The sequence below is a fragment of the Opisthocomus hoazin genome, chromosome Z, assembly GCF_030867145.1.
Source record: "Opisthocomus hoazin isolate bOpiHoa1 chromosome Z, bOpiHoa1.hap1, whole genome shotgun sequence".
Taxonomy (NCBI): Eukaryota; Metazoa; Chordata; class Aves; order Opisthocomiformes; family Opisthocomidae; genus Opisthocomus; species Opisthocomus hoazin.
The window spans coordinates 87,159,858-87,177,232 of record NC_134454.1 but is presented as its reverse complement, the minus strand read 5'-3'; positions in this window follow the sequence as shown (position 1 = coordinate 87,177,232).

Below are 17,375 nucleotides of genomic sequence, written 5' to 3'. Positions count from 1 at the left end.
TACTCGCAATTGTCTGCTAGGTGTCTGCATAGCATTTTCTTTTCCCTGCAGCAGCTTTCACTGCCATAAAAATCTTGCTTCTGTTAAATAGCAATGTTAAAATATTGCAGTGCTGACCTGAATGGTTTACAATGTTCAGCTAAGGAGCTCAAGTCTCTAAAATAAGAGTAAAACACACAGTGAAATCTATTTCAGGAGAATTAAAACCTCAGCAGAAGACTGACAACCATGATGCAATTTCAGCCTTTTTTCGAACCTCCATAAGGCCCTATCTGGCCACGCTGAGTGCACAGCAGGACAGAGGATTGCAAGGACCCAGTGCGCTCATATAGGACTGGGGCATTTTGGTGTTACAGACCCCAAGAAAGATGGTCACCCAGCTTCTCCCCGAAATGTGGCAGGAGACTCTGTGTGGTCCAGCCACATGAAGAAACTTGTGAAGTCATCACCTATCCTGTGTGTGGAGACAGAGCTCAGCACCTCAACTGGGGATGCTGGGGAGACAAAATACTGTGATTACATAGCCATGGGTGTGTTAGAAAAGATATGTGAGCTCACACTCCAGAGGGCTGAAATCCCCCAAACACTTATTGGTGAATCCCTGCTGCAGAGATTGCTAGAAGTAGTCAAAAATCATCTAGGTGAATCTTGATAATATATACTGTAAATTCAAAAGGAGAAGATCCAAAGCGCTGTCTGGATAAACTCCTGATAGCACAGAAAATTTGACCCACTAGCCATTGGAAAGACGGAAAACCTGTAGGAACCTGGACCATCTTGGGAACAGAAAAACTGCATTATTGAATGTGACCGCTCTTTACCAGACCTCATTTTAATGTTAGCACAGGAGGCCAAGGAGTCAACAAGAGTTAATTCTTCCTTCCAACAAATTAAATCTTAAAAGCTGTCATTTTTATCAAGTGGCAGAAAATCAGCATCATCGCATGGACGAATTCTGGTCCTTCATCTTCTGCAGCAGCTGAGCATCAAAACAACCAGCCAAGCTTGATCCCAGGACAGCTAAGTGAATAGTACTCTTTCCACTGGATCCACAGAGTTTGGGCAAGGATGTGTAATTACAATCCCAACCCACTGAAATTGATGGAAAAATATTCCAAGTGGGCTTCCTGTCTCCCCCAGAAAGTCTTTCACAAGGTGGCAATGGTGATCAATGCTGTTTCCCTCTGCTATGGCACCTTTAGAGAGTAGCCCGTAACTCATGATGAAAAACAACAATAATATTGCTTTACATAGGAAGATAAAAACCTTCCGTTGCAGCAATGAAGCTCAGATGTCTTGAGCAATGTGTGTAGCTTAAGGGGTTTTTTTTGACAGTGCAATATTGTATATAATAACAATTACCAATGACCTCTATTAGGTTGTCCAGTCTCATTAAGGCCAATGCATTTGGTACCTGCCACTGCCAATTTGCCTCAACAGAGGTTTTATTCAGTGGATATGATAGAGCTGTAAAGCAATCTTTTTTCATTTAAATAGTTTAATTGAGGAATGCTATCAGATGTTTCAAAATTTAATGTATACAACAATTTGCTTCCCCTATCTCTTTTCAGAGTTTAGTTTGGAGAAAATGACATCTGATTCTTATAGAAAGAAAGCAATTACATTTTGGAGCCTGCCTGCCCGTATTGCATATGTTTTTAAACATAAAAAGAAATTCTTAATATGTAATTGTCAGGTAATAAAAAGGAAAATATTTTACTTTGCATTTATGAAGTAATTTTTCAAAAGCATAAGGGAATTGCATGCTAACGTTTTTCGTTTATTACCACATTCCTAATGCTGCACTGTTTTCACAAGTTTAGATTAAAAAAAAAACAGATCTGATGTTCACGTATTAGTATGGTAATACCGTATAAAGTAATTAGGACAGGGGAAACTGCAAAAGGTTTGTCAGTTCTGATAAGCCTACACCTGCTACAGGGCATCGTCAGAAATCCACTGGGAGTTTCTCCACCGACTTCTATGGGCCCCAACTCTTAACTTAATCTTCTAAGAAACTTCATTCCCAGCTCATCCATCTCATAATCTGTTTTCCCCTCCTTTTCCTCTGCTTCACCTGGCATACCAGCCCTGCAGACCAGTGCAGTGCCTTGAAACTTGGCTCTCCTTTGTGGAGGGGATAGCGAAGCTCTGTGCCTGTGTCACTACATGGCGATGAGGACTGGAGTCCGCACCTCTGGCCATGGACCATTTCTACCCCTAACTTCAAACTGGACCATTTGGTCCAATACACTGCAGCAGATACGCTAGGAGTAACCCAAGAAACTGATCACTGAAAAAAGGCGCTTTTTTCAGGAATTACCCTCAAAGCCCCTACACTGCCGCATCAGGAACTTTGAGCTGGGAGCAAAATACTGTAGAGCTCTCCTTAGGCTTGTTTGTTGTGCTTTCACTTTATAAAGCTGACCTCACTTCTTTGAAATGCACTTGTTCTCCACAAAGCTGGCAAATACTACACAGTTGTCTTAAAGTAAATCACATGTTTATGAAGGGCTGGATGGCAGTGTTTTCATTCCTCTTTTGATTTGGTTGTTTGCAACATTTCCAGTTGAGGGAAGGGGAAGGGGAAGGGGAAGGGGAAGGGGAAGGGGAAGGGGAAGGGACTCCCTTTTCTGCCTTCAGTGAGCCCATGTGGGCTCAGGGACCCCCTGGACCGTGCGGTATCTCCGGCTGCTCTCAGGTCTTGCCCCATGCAAGGTGATGCCAGCTGTGTCAGGAGCTCTCGAGTGCTACGGTAGTCAAAGGCTCAACAAGGGGGAATCCAAACCTTTTTTTCTAAGTGCCTTTAGAAACCGAGCACTCTATGCACAGAGAGGGGAACTGAGCAAATAACCTGTTTTCCACAGAGCTGGTAAGGTATGAGCAGTGACTGCTAAGATAACCTACTCTGTCCCTGCTCTTCCCTATAGGTCATCATTTGCCCCTCAGTAGTGTCACAGTATCATAAAAACCCTCCAGAAAACCCTGTGGGTCTTATTCAGAACCGCACATGCAAAGCCTACATCTTTCCCCGAAGCCAGATCAGCAAAAAGCAGAACTGGGTGTGCTGGGACTGGGAAATTCCAGCTGAATTGATCAGGTGCCCATGCCATTCCCAGACTGTCGGAGGAGTGAAAGGGTCTCCACTGAAAAGACTATCAAAGCCCTGAAATAGGTTTCCCAGAAAACTGATGGATGTCCAACACCGGTTAACAAATACCTCACAGGTATGGTTTAGGTCTAGCTCATCTCACCTTAGGTCAAGGGCATGCATTAAGTGACTTTCTAGGGTCCCTTCCAGCCTTATTTTCTGTACTTCTAAAACTTCAAGCAGGAGAGATAAGACAGAAGCCAGGCAAGGTATCAACCCGGGTAGACACAGAGCCAGCAGCATCAGACGGGCACAACGGCTGTTTTATAGACTTGCTGGTACCTCCTGACTTAGTGCCACTTAGTGAGAGATTAATGCCATGTGAATGCAGCTCATGTCCCCAGCTGGGATTTCCTACAACCTACTGCTGATGCTTTGCTGGCAGCAAGAGCAACAAGCTTTCAGTTTACTGTTGGAGGTCAAGGTAAAGTGATTTCAATTAGAAGAGGATCACGTAGGTCTCAATCCAATGCAGGCAGGTTGTGTAACACTGGCAGCGTGAAGGGGAGAGTCTTTTATTCATTTCTTAGGTGCATGGCTTGGGATTTCATTTTCCCTCTCTGTTTTTACACTCTTCCTTCTCCCTTTTACCATTCACTCTGCGTTAGATTTCTTTAGTTTCTTTCCTTTCATCCAGCGGCTGTTTGCTCTGCCCCAATCGGCCCAGTAATTAGCAGTAATGAGGAGGAGGGAGGAAGCAAAGATGGAAAACAAATATTCAGCTGACCAGCTTCTTCCCCCTGTGGCATTTGCTTCTGTGTCACCCAGCTGCATTTCTAAACCCCACTCGTATTTTCATGCCTTGAAGAGGCAGGGCATGTGTTTGTTGCCCTGTTCAAAACCGAGCACATATTTACACGCTTTGCTGAATTGGGGCCATATACCCTTCTTTTTCCTTGACATTGTGGGCAAACCTTTGTTTCTGCTGGTCAAACAAAACAGAACAGAAAAAAAAAAAAAGGAGAGCAGGGAAAGAAAATGTATTTATTAAATGGTTCTATAAATAAAAGAACTGGGAAGATATAGGAGGCTCTGATCTCTGAGGGGTGATGGCAAAGTGCTACTGATAAAGTGGCTACGATTCAGATCAATAGCAAACAAGACAGGCAGGTGAATTTCCCCTTTGATCTTCATTCCCCGTGAAGCCCAAGTCAGTCTGACTGTGCCACACAAATTACTGCTTTGTGCAGGGGAAAAGCAGTTTGCTTGGCTTTTTGCTTATTGCACAAGTAGACTGGATGGCAAATGATAAGTGTCGCTTGTTATCGTTTCAAAAAGCCACTGGAAAATGGTGGCTCCAGCACTTCAACTTGATGTGTCAACATTTTTTGTGTCAGCAGAGTATTATAGGGTTGATACATAGATCAGTGCTAAATGGTCTTAATAAAAAAAGATTAGATCTGAAGAAGGAAATAAAGCTCAGGGCAGGGTTCATCTGTAAAGCTATAAATATACAGTAGGGAAATTTGAAGGGACAAAATAGTGACAATGGGAGATGATGCTTTGCAAGCCAGAACTGTGCTTTTTGGCCTCAAAAGCTGTGTTGTAACTTGCTCTGCCACACTACTGACAGCGAAAATCACATCAGCTTTGCGCCTTCTTTTCTCCAGCAAGAAAGCAGGTATGGCTGAGCAGAGCTTTGCAAACTTAGCAAAGAAGGTGACTTGTGACCCTCAGTGTCTGGAAGTTAGTATTGTGGATGGAGACTGACTGGCTACATCAAAGTGAGCTCAAACTAGATTCCCTGCTGGAAGCCACTTTTCTGAAGCTCTGGGGAGCTACACTGAAGAGGTGTGAGATTTTCAAGGAAAACGGGTGGCACAGTTCCTGTAAAGGGTTGGTAAGTGTTTTTTGCCTCCAGCTTTTCCCCTCAATGCCAAAGTGACAAGGGCAGGAGGGACACTTAGCAGGTCTAGCCTTACTTCTTGTTGGCAGGTTCCCTGTAGGAACCAAATGAGACATCACATTGTGGATTGCACGCAACATATGAAAGGTTGAAAGGCTGGATGACCACCTGAGCCCTTGAGCCTGGCCAGGGAGTCACACTGGGGCAATGCCAAGACAGGACAATTGCCATATGGCTTGGGAGGTGCTTCCAAGATGTTTTCTGCAGCACATATCTGGGGGAGCATTCATCTCGGACAACGAAGGCATTAGGGATGGGGAGAGGGTTACAAGTCATATGGACCACCATCCACACAGTAATTCCACCCCTGTGGTCCACAGAACAAGGTGAGCATTGCTGGGTATTTGTTATTCCTGGACTGTAGTAGATGGGGCCTCATATACAAGGCAAAGCTGTTAAACTGTAAAATATTGGCTTCCCAGATGTTCTCATTTTTATCACAACAGCCCAGGCTGTTGCAGGCAGAACTTCCCTCTGACAGGACTGATAGTTTCTTAAAAGAAAAATAATGGTCTTGCAGCTTCTATGCCCTCTACTGCTGTTCAACTTTCCAACCAGCTGTTTTAATAGTTTTAAAATTAAGTGTACACCACGGAGATCTGTGGGGAGTTGAAACTTGGAATGTGCTTTTGACTGGGACTAATGAGTCAGTGCTATCCAGCCAGACGTGTGCCACCCTACAGGTTTCTGAGCAATCATGGGACAATCTCCCACTTGGTTTCATGTCATTTTTGAGCTGTTGGTTTCTTCTTTCCTGTTTAAATGCTGGGTATCCCAGGGACTCTTGCAGGTCTGTGCGTAGCTTTTTGGTATAGGAACAAGCATGCTTAATGGAAACCAAATCACATTTCCCAGATACCATGTACAGCATGTGAACACAGCTGCCTTTCTTCCATCTTCAGATTATGAGTCTTTAATACCCATCTTTTTCTCGCCGTATTCCCCACATTCACATCAAGTGGCCATGACCTGGACTTTTTCACCTCTGTGTTTCTTAAAGTTTTGTATTAATTAAATTTTTAAGCAAGAGAACAAGCAGATCGTTAGAAGTTACCTCCTGTTAACAGCACTAAGGATGGCAGTAAACGTCACAGGGAAAAAATTCCAGCCAGAGAACTGGCAAAAGGACAAACTCATCTTTTCCCCCCTGAGGTACCCAGCTCTGTCTTGCAGGGTGAAATCCAAAGGTAACTAAAGTAGCCCCAAACCCTGGCAGGGAGAGATACAGGCTCTATGTTCCCATGTGTGCTATGGACCATCTTAACAAAACTATTATCTTGTTGCAAGCAATCTCTTCTGAGGGTTTCTAAGTCACTCTGCTGAGATGATGGGAAGAGAAATGAAAATGGTGAATCAAGCACCACTCAGATCTTCAGAGAACTGACAACAACAGCTATGAGAGTCTTCCCATCTGGCACAACACAAAGCTGGGGGCAACATTTTAGCTGGAGGTGTGCAAAAGCTGAGGACATTGGTCCACTTAGCTTTGACCTTAGCAGTACCCAGCAATTAGTCAGAGAGCAGACTCCCTTTCTTCTCATAAGGACACAGATTTCTCTAAGGGCGTCTCAGAATTTGGCTGAGCTGGAGGAACCCAAGTCATGGGCCCATCTTTTTCCACTGCCAGCTGAGGGATCATGATCTGACTCAGCTTCTAGTTAGACCTAGAATTGTTAATTACACAATTAAGTGTTGAAAATGTGGTGAGGTAGTGGTAGGCCATCATACCAGCATATGCAGGCAAGGCAGAAGTCCTCAAGCAGTTCAGAGAACTCCAGGAAGTAGTGCGGAAGATGGCCTGGAGTGAGGCTGCAGATGGAGGGGTCCTGGGACAGGTTTTGACACCAGGGAAGAAGCTGCTATCATGTACACAGGCCTCCCAGGGCAGAATTACACCGCGGGCCTCCTTGCAGCAGTGATGAAGAAGACAGGGCCAACACAGAGTTCATTCCCTGGCTTAGGCAGGGCTGCCGAGCAGTTTGGACTGTGAGTACCAAAGTGATGCATTTATGAGTAAATATTGGCTTACTTGAAACCTATGGAGATTTTGCCATTGGTTTCACTAGGAGCAAGACTCCATTCTTGGTCTTTGCAATTTGCATTTTCCACTTTAAGAATTGACTTTCAGTGTTGCTTGCTGGTGGAAATGTGTAGGGAAATGGAGCTGGAGTTACTCAGTATCCTAAAAAGGGGAGCTGATGCTGGAAGTTTAAAACTGTGCCAGTAAAAAGCTGATTTTTAATCAATATTTCTGAATATGCATATTACAGATAGACTATAACATAAATGATACCTCTATTATATGGTGTGCAGTGCCAGTCTACAGGAGTAAAAATGGAAAGAGCTTTTTATTCAGTTCATTTTTAATCAAATTCTACAGAGCAGCATTTCTATGGCCTATTTAAAATTTAAACAAAGGCAGAATAGCTCCCTCTATATCTATACCCTCTTACTATTGTCGCAAGAAAAGAACAAGTAAAAGCTCAAAGAAGCCCTTACAATCCCATTGACACTGGCCAGATGCAAGCTGTGCAGATATTTTAACCTCACTAAATAACTGTTTGAAATGTCTTTGCCTTCTATTTTGGGGTTCTAAAGAGCCTGATGAAATGATACCTGGAGAAAGTAGCCAGTCCTATTATTTCTGAGATATCTCTGTGGTTCCTTAATAGCAATTTTGAATACTAACCATTTGCCCTGATGCCTGTTGTGAGATTCTCAAAAATCTGCTCCAAAGTGAAAGAGACAAAAGAGAATGAATGAAATCAAATTGAGTTGTAGCAGGGGACAGATGGGACCCACTCACTAATGTAACCTGGCCTATTCATGATACTCTCTTCCATGCAGAACAAGGTTCTAGTACTTGGAACGAAGATGGAAATGATATATAGTTCCCAAGATCTGCTTTACATTGACATTTGGACTCTACAAAGAGTGTGTTTAAATGGAAAATTTGAGTGGTTTAATATTTTTTTTAATTATTTCTCTTTTCTGGTGAAACCTAGTAACTCAAACTCAAAGTTTGTCATAGGAATCAAGCTGCTCTTTTTAACGGCAAAGTTTTCTTAGGTGTACTCATAGGTGAAGTTACGAAGACTCTATGTGCCTTCACAGTGTGGGAGGCACAGATATGAAAAGCAGCAAGCCTTTCAGACTTTACCATTGGAGAGAAAGATGCTCTGATGCAGAACAGAACCAGGATCTGGAGCCATGCTTCTGCTTTACTCTTAATTTCCTACACCGCATGGGTAAGTCATGACCACAGACACAAATTTCACAGCTTATTTCTCAAGGACAGTTAAAGCTTTGAAAGCTATAGTGGAAGGCTTGAGAGCTATTTATTATATTCTTTTGAAAATTTTATGATCCTAAATTGTCATAGCTCCTGAGCTCTGTATAGCTGTCTAAATGTATTGGGTTAAGTAAATAGTTTTCACAAAGAACTTAATTAAATTTCTGAACTTGTTGCCCCAGGATATTTTGGAGGCCAAAAGTTCAAGCAGGTTTAAAAAGAGAGTAAATAAATTCATGGAGGGAGAGTACTTCTGTAGTTGCTGAATCAGTAGTCCACATGCGCTCTCAGCTCGAGCAGTCACTTGACTGTTCCTTGCCAGAAGCTTGAAGGAGATGCCAGAGGAAGAAACACTCTCTAGACCTCCTTTTCTGGACCTCTTCTCCACGCATCCATTATTGCCCACTGACAGACAGAAAATACAGAATGAGTGGATTTCTTAACCCTGCCAGTTAAGCCTTGGGCACATCTTCTGAAAATTGCCACTTCAAAAGTTAGTATCTAACAAGTGTATGAGTAACAGCAAATGGGATCTCACCAAGCTCTCTCTGCATGTTGTGTGATGTCAGACCCTCTGTTTATTCACAGAAGATAGAAGTAAAAAAGTTAAAATCTGATGACTGATCCCACTGACATAGACAAATATTTCCAAGGTCAGTAGTTATTTCAGTGTGTGGCAAATCATTGTTCTTTTCCAAGGCATATGCTACTTGTTAGTTGATTTTTGCTGCTGGGCAAGCTGGCTTTTATTAAAAGTGCTAACCGCTGACATTCAAAATTAAAGCTTTCCCTTCTCAGCTATGGTCTTTGAGATAGTGGTTATTGGCCAGTAGTAAAATGGATGCCATCAGCCAAAGCCTTTCTTTTCAGCCATATTACCCCTATGCAGGGCATGGGAATGTGGTTTTATTTTTGTGTTGAGACTCTCATGCTTGTAGGTGTATGCAAAGTAAGGAGCTCCATCAAGAATTAGTTGCTGCAGATCTTGCTTTTCATCTTGAGAGAATAAGTGGCTGGAATGAACTATATCTCCAGCTTTACCCACTTGCATGTACCAGCTGCTTGGAATGGATGTTCAAGCAAAGAGGCTTCAGAAAACATCAGCTTTGCATGCCACCATCTGATCTGCTGCTTATTTCCCAGCACCCCTATCCAGTTAAACTTTGGTGGATCGAACCAGAAAGTGATCTGATGGCAGTTGGGACTCTGTACACTCCCTGCTGCTGCCACCAATGTAAGAAGATATAACCAAAGAGAAAGATGCATATAGTCTCTCAGTGTGAGATATAATTTTAAGCTCGGTCCAGACCCATATAGACTTTTATGCACATCCCAGTTAATACGTTAAAATAGGTAATCCTAACAGTGGAGCTTGATAGGCAAGAATTTTTACGTCCAGGTCCCGTTTTCCCAACAGAGTGGAAAGACATAGCCTGTCACTGGGGTCCCTCTGGACTCACCTTAGTACAGCTTGGACTCACTCAGGCTATGAATCAGCAATGAGTTTCTGTGGTCAGAAGACTACAAGGAGAAACACAGCACCTACTGGGAAGCATCAGGAGATCTCTCCATCCCCACGGGGGGTCTGGACACTCATAACAAAGCCAGAAGTATTGGCAAACCTGTGGAAGCTAAATATCAGACTGCTAGCAGGCTTCATCAGGACAACTGTGCAGCAGCTGGCTGGAGCTAAAACAGGGCCTAGGAAATGAACGGAGGAGGATTTTACGTCAACATGAATTGCAGAACATCTCCTTGTCAGCCATACATTGTCTGTGATGCTTTCTTACCCTTGGGCCTCATATTTAGCAGAGAAATCAAGATGTTGGCCGCTGTTGGATGGCTGTAGAAGAGAGAATTTCAATTTCAAAACAGCCTGATTTTTCCATTTCCTGATGACCCTCCCAGAGAAAAAAATAAAAACCCCCACATACAACGTATTGCATTTAATCAAACTTCTGCAGTAGAGGGTGGGTTGGTTTGTTTGTTTCATTTCATACTTCCATATTCCACCCATGGAGAAATCTTGCTGGTAGGGAGGATAAACAAACAACCAACCAAACAACCCAACCACTGGGCCTCTAGGAGCCGTTGTTATTTATTTCCACAATTAGCAGTCGAGTTCTGGTGCTGTGCCCAGAGAACTCCTCTCATTTTTCAGCGTGTCACTCTGCGCACAATATGCTTTTAGGAATTGAGGATTAAGGCGGCTGATTGTGGGTGGTTTATGAAACTTTTTATGGGAAGCCATATAGCCAAACCTTTAGAGAATCAGACCATCATTTTAATGGGCTTATGTTGTGTACAAGACTGTTCAGTAAGATTTTCGCACAGTACAGAGCATCTTGATGGAGAACTTGGATTAATCAGGGATGCTGCTGCCAGTTGAAGCTGTGGGTTGTTTTCCAAATTATCAACAAGCTATGAGAGGTACTGAGAACAGCCTGGGGGTGGCTGCCCTTCCTCCTTAAAGATGCTGAAATAGTCGGATTCCAGCAGGGAAACATCTACACATCTATTTGTGAAATAAACTTAATACAGAGACTCTTTGGCAAGTTCCTGGAATATAGAGTTAGAGTCGAGAAGGCAACTTTGCTCATCAGAGAAGGACTCTGAAGTTTGGTGCCACCGGGTTGCTCGGCAGGGCAGCACTGGGAAGAGGTCGTCACAATCACAAAATCTGTTTGCTTTGTGTTTGCCTGTATAAAAAGCACACACATATATTTACTAGCAAGAAAACAGTGGTTTCAGAGCACGCAGTCATCTCCTGAAAACTAGAGGTGCTCAGCATCTGCCGGGATTCGGTCAAATACTTCAGCTGTCACAGAGGGATGAGTATTTAAGGAATGGATCTACAGTCTAGCACTCAGATTTACCAGAGATGTCATCCTCTTCCAAGGTTGTTAAAGGTATTGATTAATTGCCTATTGTTAAAGTTATTGATTGATGAAGCTGCAGTATAAATACTGGCACCATCGGTTACTCTATACAGATTTTAACCTGAGCACTCGTATGTTTTATCTCTTTTTGTATTTGTAAATCAAGGGAGTTTCATGCCAGATTTCTCCTGTGCCTTCACCCCCGACTGCTGATTCCTCTTTTAGTCCTAGGACCCCTTTAAACATCATTTTGTAATAAGGAATTCACAACAAAACCTCAACTTGGTACTATGCTGCAGGTACAGGGATTATCTTGATGTCCAGTTTCTCTTTTGGATAATATTTGAGCTTTTTGAAGACCAGTTTTTAATGTGCAACCAGCAAATCATCCCTTTCATGATGAGCAAAGAGTGAAAGGGATAAACCAGGAGGCATCATCCCAGGATGAACAAAGAAGCCAATTTTCTGGATGGTGCTGAGCCTTCAAATACACCTGGGACCTGAAGACCCAATGAACCCTGCTATAAATCCTATAAAGAAAAAAAATCTTTTTTATTGAGTGCTACATACTTTCAACAACTTTATTGATACATTTGAAGGGTATCCTGAAAAACGTTTCCCAGAGACTTCAAGGTCAATCCACCATCATCATTACCAAAGTGTTGCAAGACACTCCATGTTGATTAACTGCCATCACATTTAATTAGTGCTCAAGTGGTGCTTCATCCTGCTTATTGTCAGAAATCCCTTTATCTTGCTATTTGCATTGCAGAGTTTTTAATTAGGATATGTGTAGGGAATCTCCTAATGATCTCATGTCTGAATAACCTTCCAGGCTGTGCAGAGGATTGCTCAGTCGTCTCTGTCTCTCCAGAGGGTGCTTTGCCACCACGGGAGAAGAGAAACCTGGATTTCCTCAGCTGAGGCACTGGGAATGAGAGGCTGCTTTGAGACCTGCTCAGCTTGTCAGGGATTTGCAAACTGGATACATCCAACATCTTGGGCACTACTGCCCAAGGTGTCACCATTTTCCTAGGAAACATATTTTTTGCTACTGCCCAACCCAAAACCTCCCTAGCTGCAAATCGTTGCCCCATTCATCATTACGGACAACTCTTTGTGATAACCTTCCAAGCAGCCATAATCTTCAGTTCAACTTCCCCTTTACATTTCTCTTTGCCTGACCAAACAAGCTCATCTGCTCTAGCCCTTCCTGCAGCTGCATGCCTGGGGCTGACTGTCTTGGGGACCTTTCAGTGAACCGATTTCTCAACATCTGTCTTGCAGTTAACTACAGATAAGAAACCTTAGAAAGAGTAAGGGGCAGTTACAGAGAGATATTGAATGAAAAATAATTGTAGGAAGATGGTCTTCTGCTATCAAGAAATAGGGAAATCCTCCGCTGGCCTTAACCACCACTATGTCAGAAAAACACAGTTATTTAGATTTCTCCTCCAGCCAGTGAGGAGAGGAAATCTCCCTGGAGACCTGTTCCTCCCTTCATCTTAGTCATCCTCTTCGAGGAGTAGAATTGCCCTCTAAATCAGTCTGCTTGCAGTGGAAGCCTTGACTGCTAGATCCAGAGCAAACCTGAATCATGAGCAGGTTTTAGGACCCGCCACAACGCAAAGAGTAAGTGGAAAATATAATGCATTCCTGGGGAAAACAGAGAGGTGCAAAGGCATCAACAGAAGAAAGAAGGCAACCCTCCTTTTCCCAAGCAGCCTCAGTGACATTTCTGAAGAGAAGCAAAGTTGGACTGACACAGACGACAATAACTAGACAACTGCATGTGCTGACCTCTTAGATACATCTGTTGTTTCGGCATCAGAAGTTGTTTCGTCCAGCCCATAATTCCATAGCCAGAGACGAAACCAAGGCAGCCCTCATACACCCAGCGGGATATTAAGCTACAAGGAGATTAAAGGTCTAGATCCCAGTCGTGCCGGAAAGCTGTGTCAGAGCACTGTTTAGAGGAGAGAAACCCTCTTTGTTGGCATCAATAAGCTCTTCCTTCTTCTTGGATTCCTGTGCTGACCACCCAGAGCTGTTAAGGTTTGTAAAGATGAAAGAGGATTGCTGGAAGGCCCTATCAAATTATAGTTGGGCAGTTCAGTGGCAGATGAGAAACATAGGCGTTGTGTAGGTAATGCACACTGGAAGGAAAACAGTTTAAACTACTTGTACATGCTGATGCGTTCTGAATTAGTCGTAACTCTCAGGGACAGGATTTAGGCATTGCTGCTGACAGCTCAATGTGCAGCAGAGGTCAAAAAAGTAAATAAGGCATTGGGCTCTGTTAGAAGGGGAGAGAGAATAAAAAGCAAATATCAGGCTGTGGCTGTGCTGCATGTGCAAATGATTGAACCTGTGCTTTAAATGCAGCTTTCGATTCTTTGCCAGCTGGCCCAAAATTGGGGCTGTCCAGAGCAGGGCAAGAAGACAGACTGCCCACACCATGGGGATTTCAGGAACAGGGGGAGCTCAAAGGAGATGCTGGTGTCAACCAAAAGGTGAGCTTAGCACACATAGATCGAAATAAATAGCTAACAGTCCTTGTCCAGAGAGTGCACCACACACAGACCACAGGTTCTGGGTGCAGAATCTTCTGCCTCAAGGTAACAGGGGACAAAGTTGAAATAACACAGACTTCGAAGTCAGGTACTCTTTGTTTTTCTGCAAAACTCCCTCCCCATCCTCAGAATAGTGGTCTGGGCACTCCATCTGCTCTCAAAGAGAAAAGGGGATGGGGGAACTTTAAATTTCCAGGAAAATAATTTTTCTTTCATCTGTCCACAGAGTGGTTGCATTCCTTTAGATGTGGACAGAAAGAAGCAAGAAACCTGTAACTATCAAATATGGTAAATAAGTTATCAAGTTTCCTCTCTGTGCTTTGAGTTTCATTGATACGGAACAAGATCCTGGAGTCTGCAGCACTAAAGAGTGAATCACATAAGAGCTCACTGAGGAGTAAAATGAAAAGGTCGAATTTTTGTGTGTCATTTCTATTTATCTCATAAGTGAAAACAAAAATAGAGTGATGGGTCTGTACAAATCAAACCAGAAACTTTCACTGGTGAGCTCTAGTCATTTGTGTTTTATTTATAATCCAAAATGTGCTTGGAACTGTGCAAGAACCACAACACTTTTGAAAGAAAAGCCCCTGCCCAAGGATTTTTGCTCTGCATGGAAGAAATGACACTCAAAACCAACTGTGGGGCTGGGGCTGTCCAGAAAATAAAGTGCAGGTGCAAGTATTATGAAGTTATTTTGGCCCTTGAACCCAAAATTTTTTCTGTGTTAACCAATGGACCTGGGAGCATCCATAACATTTGTGGAATGTTCTAGATTATTTCTTCCTCTTTTTCCTGGCCACAGGCCAATTTTTTCCTTTTTCCAATCATGATTACTTCTACTGAAGTCAGAAGTCACAGCCCCAACAAGCTTGGAGTTCACTCTGCTTCTGCAAAGTGTCTGGGCAGGTTTCAGCCCTTCTGGGTAAGCAATACCTAAATAAATTTGAATTTGTGGTATGGAAATAGTAGGAACGGCACCATAATTGCCGTTGCCTCCCAGTTCACTGGAACTTGGCAGGAGTTCGCTGCCTGCACCATGCAGGCATCCACCCCACGTTGCTCCACAGATCACGTTCGGCTGCCTCCTTACCACACTGCTTTATTGCCCTCCTCTATGCTCAGGCTGCATGATGCGACTGCAGCTTGTAAATTCACCAGACACGGGTTTAGCATTGCGCTTGTCTTTGGAGAAAAGGAGGAAAAAAACCAATGGCACCTCTCTTGGCTGCAACCAGATGGACCTGGATCAGTGACGCCACAGCAGCCCTGGATGGGGCTTGCCCCGGCCACCCAATTCACCAGCTCCCTTGATCCCCATCAGAGCTGATGAGCTGCATTAGCCAGCACTCTTACAGAGAATCGAAATACATCGCCGAGAAGTGGAATGGATCCTAAGTAATTAAATGTATAAATTAATTCTCCCCTTAAGATACTTTCCTCTCCCATTATTAGGTTTGTCTCGGAGAAAATCCTTGGAGGATCTTCATAAAAGTATCACTACCTCAAATATTGTCTTTCTAAAGCTTTTGTTTCTTTTTTTTTTTTAGCCTTGATGCCTGCAGCCTGCAATTAAAATAAGTGACAAGAAGGTATCTTTAAAATAGAGATCTATGGAAAACTAAAGGATTGTCTGTCAAAGGGTGAAAAATGAAAGATAGCAGTCTCAGATCTCTGAATGGATGAGTGGGGAATATTCCTGTCCGTCCTAGTACCCAAAGGGATAAAACCCAATGATAGCTTCTCAACTGCTTAGCAGATAATGCATGTGCTGTTTTGATGCTAGTAATGTGTTTTTTACTTCTTTCTATCTGGGAGGAACGAATCAAATATGAGAAGTGCTGGGACATGATTTTCAACCCATTGCCTTTGATTAAGTGCTTTAACATGTGAGTCCAGAGACTTGCAATAATACTAATGGGGCATAAAGCACTATAAACAGGACGGGCCTACTTTTGTCCAAATGCCATTATCCTGGAATAAAAAAGAACAGCAAATGTAATATGTCCACTGCTAACCTTTTTTTGACAGGAAATTTTCTCTCCTACGTGCACGCCATAAATTATGCTGCATTTTGCCAGAACCATGAGAGGTTGCTTAATTTCGAGCGAAGGAGTGTTTGCTAACACTGAACCACTTAGCTCAATGCAATATTTAGCTGTGAAAATACAACGGGGTGAAGCAAAATATGGATGTGAATGGCAGACTGGCTAGGATGAAATGAAATTTCTTTTTACGTCAGGTTTGGGAAATGGAGGTAAATACCTGTCAATAAATATTGGGGCAAGCTTTTTGTTGTTTAGCGATTTTAAACACAATGAAAAAGCTACCTGGAAACCCAAACCAACCATCTACGCAGAAAAGATAAGGGAGGTTGGAAACTTTGCCTAAATTTGCTTTTAAAAGATGTTGAGGAGTCTCTCTCAATGACATCCTCCAGTGCGAGCAGAGCAAGCCCTGCTGCCACATTAGTCTGACAAGATGCTTCAGTGCAGCTCTTCAGGCCCAGCTCCATGTCACTTCTAACTTTGTGCTACATTTTATTGCTCTCAGCAAGTTGCAGATTGTCCAACTGTTCTGTCATTTGTTGTAAACGGTTGGAAAAAAAAAAAAAAACACGAAGAAGAAGGGCAAAAAAAAAAAAATTCCACGACTCGATAACGTAGTCCTTGGTGTAAATCAAACATTCCCTGTCATGTTGATAGCTTGTGTTAGTCTAATGTATTTTATATTACTCAAAAGCATCGAAACCCTGCAGCTTTCTTCATATAGGCCATTATGCGGTTATCATTAAATTGTCTTGCAAAGAACATTATCGGTAATTATAGCAGACACTAAAATCAAATGATCAGACTGGGACCTTTAACACCAAGAGGAACCATTAGAAGTTAATCAAATAAAAGGATGAGAATAATTATGTTAGGATTAAGCAGTAATATGCCAGAAGTTATATACTTTGCTGAGTATATATCTTTACTCCCAGCTTCCTGCCTCTCCTCCCTTTTGATGCCTTTTATATAATACTTTGGCACAGAATTTAAATGACAGTATTTTTGTGTGTCACAAATGGAGTTTTAGGGTTCAAATGAGGTTCATGTCTAAATGGCACAAAAAGCAGTGCTATGTAATGAGGAAGATAAAAAGAATAGTTCTGTATGTGTATGGATAATATATATAAAAGTGCAAAGCTGAAAAAAAGATCCATCGGTCAATGAAGCATAAAGTGGTGATAAAAATAGTTGCAACAGGAGGTGAAACCACATGGCTATTGGTTTGCTACTCGGCATTGTTCTGCTCTTTTTATGTGACAGAGTTTCTGTTGCTCGTCTTTCAGCAAGCCACAAGAAATCCCCCTGCATACATACAAGTGGCTCCTGTTGTCCCTAACATAATTCTCCAGGGAAGAAACCTCCATATCAAATTCACTCTTGGTGTTTGCATGAGCCTAGACATGATGATGGTGTTGATTTTGCAGAGAAAAACCCAGAAACGGGGCTAAGGAAGTCGCCTCGAGAAAAGCAGATTGGTTGTTAAATAACCATCAGCAAATGAAGCCAAAATTTAGATCCTTGTA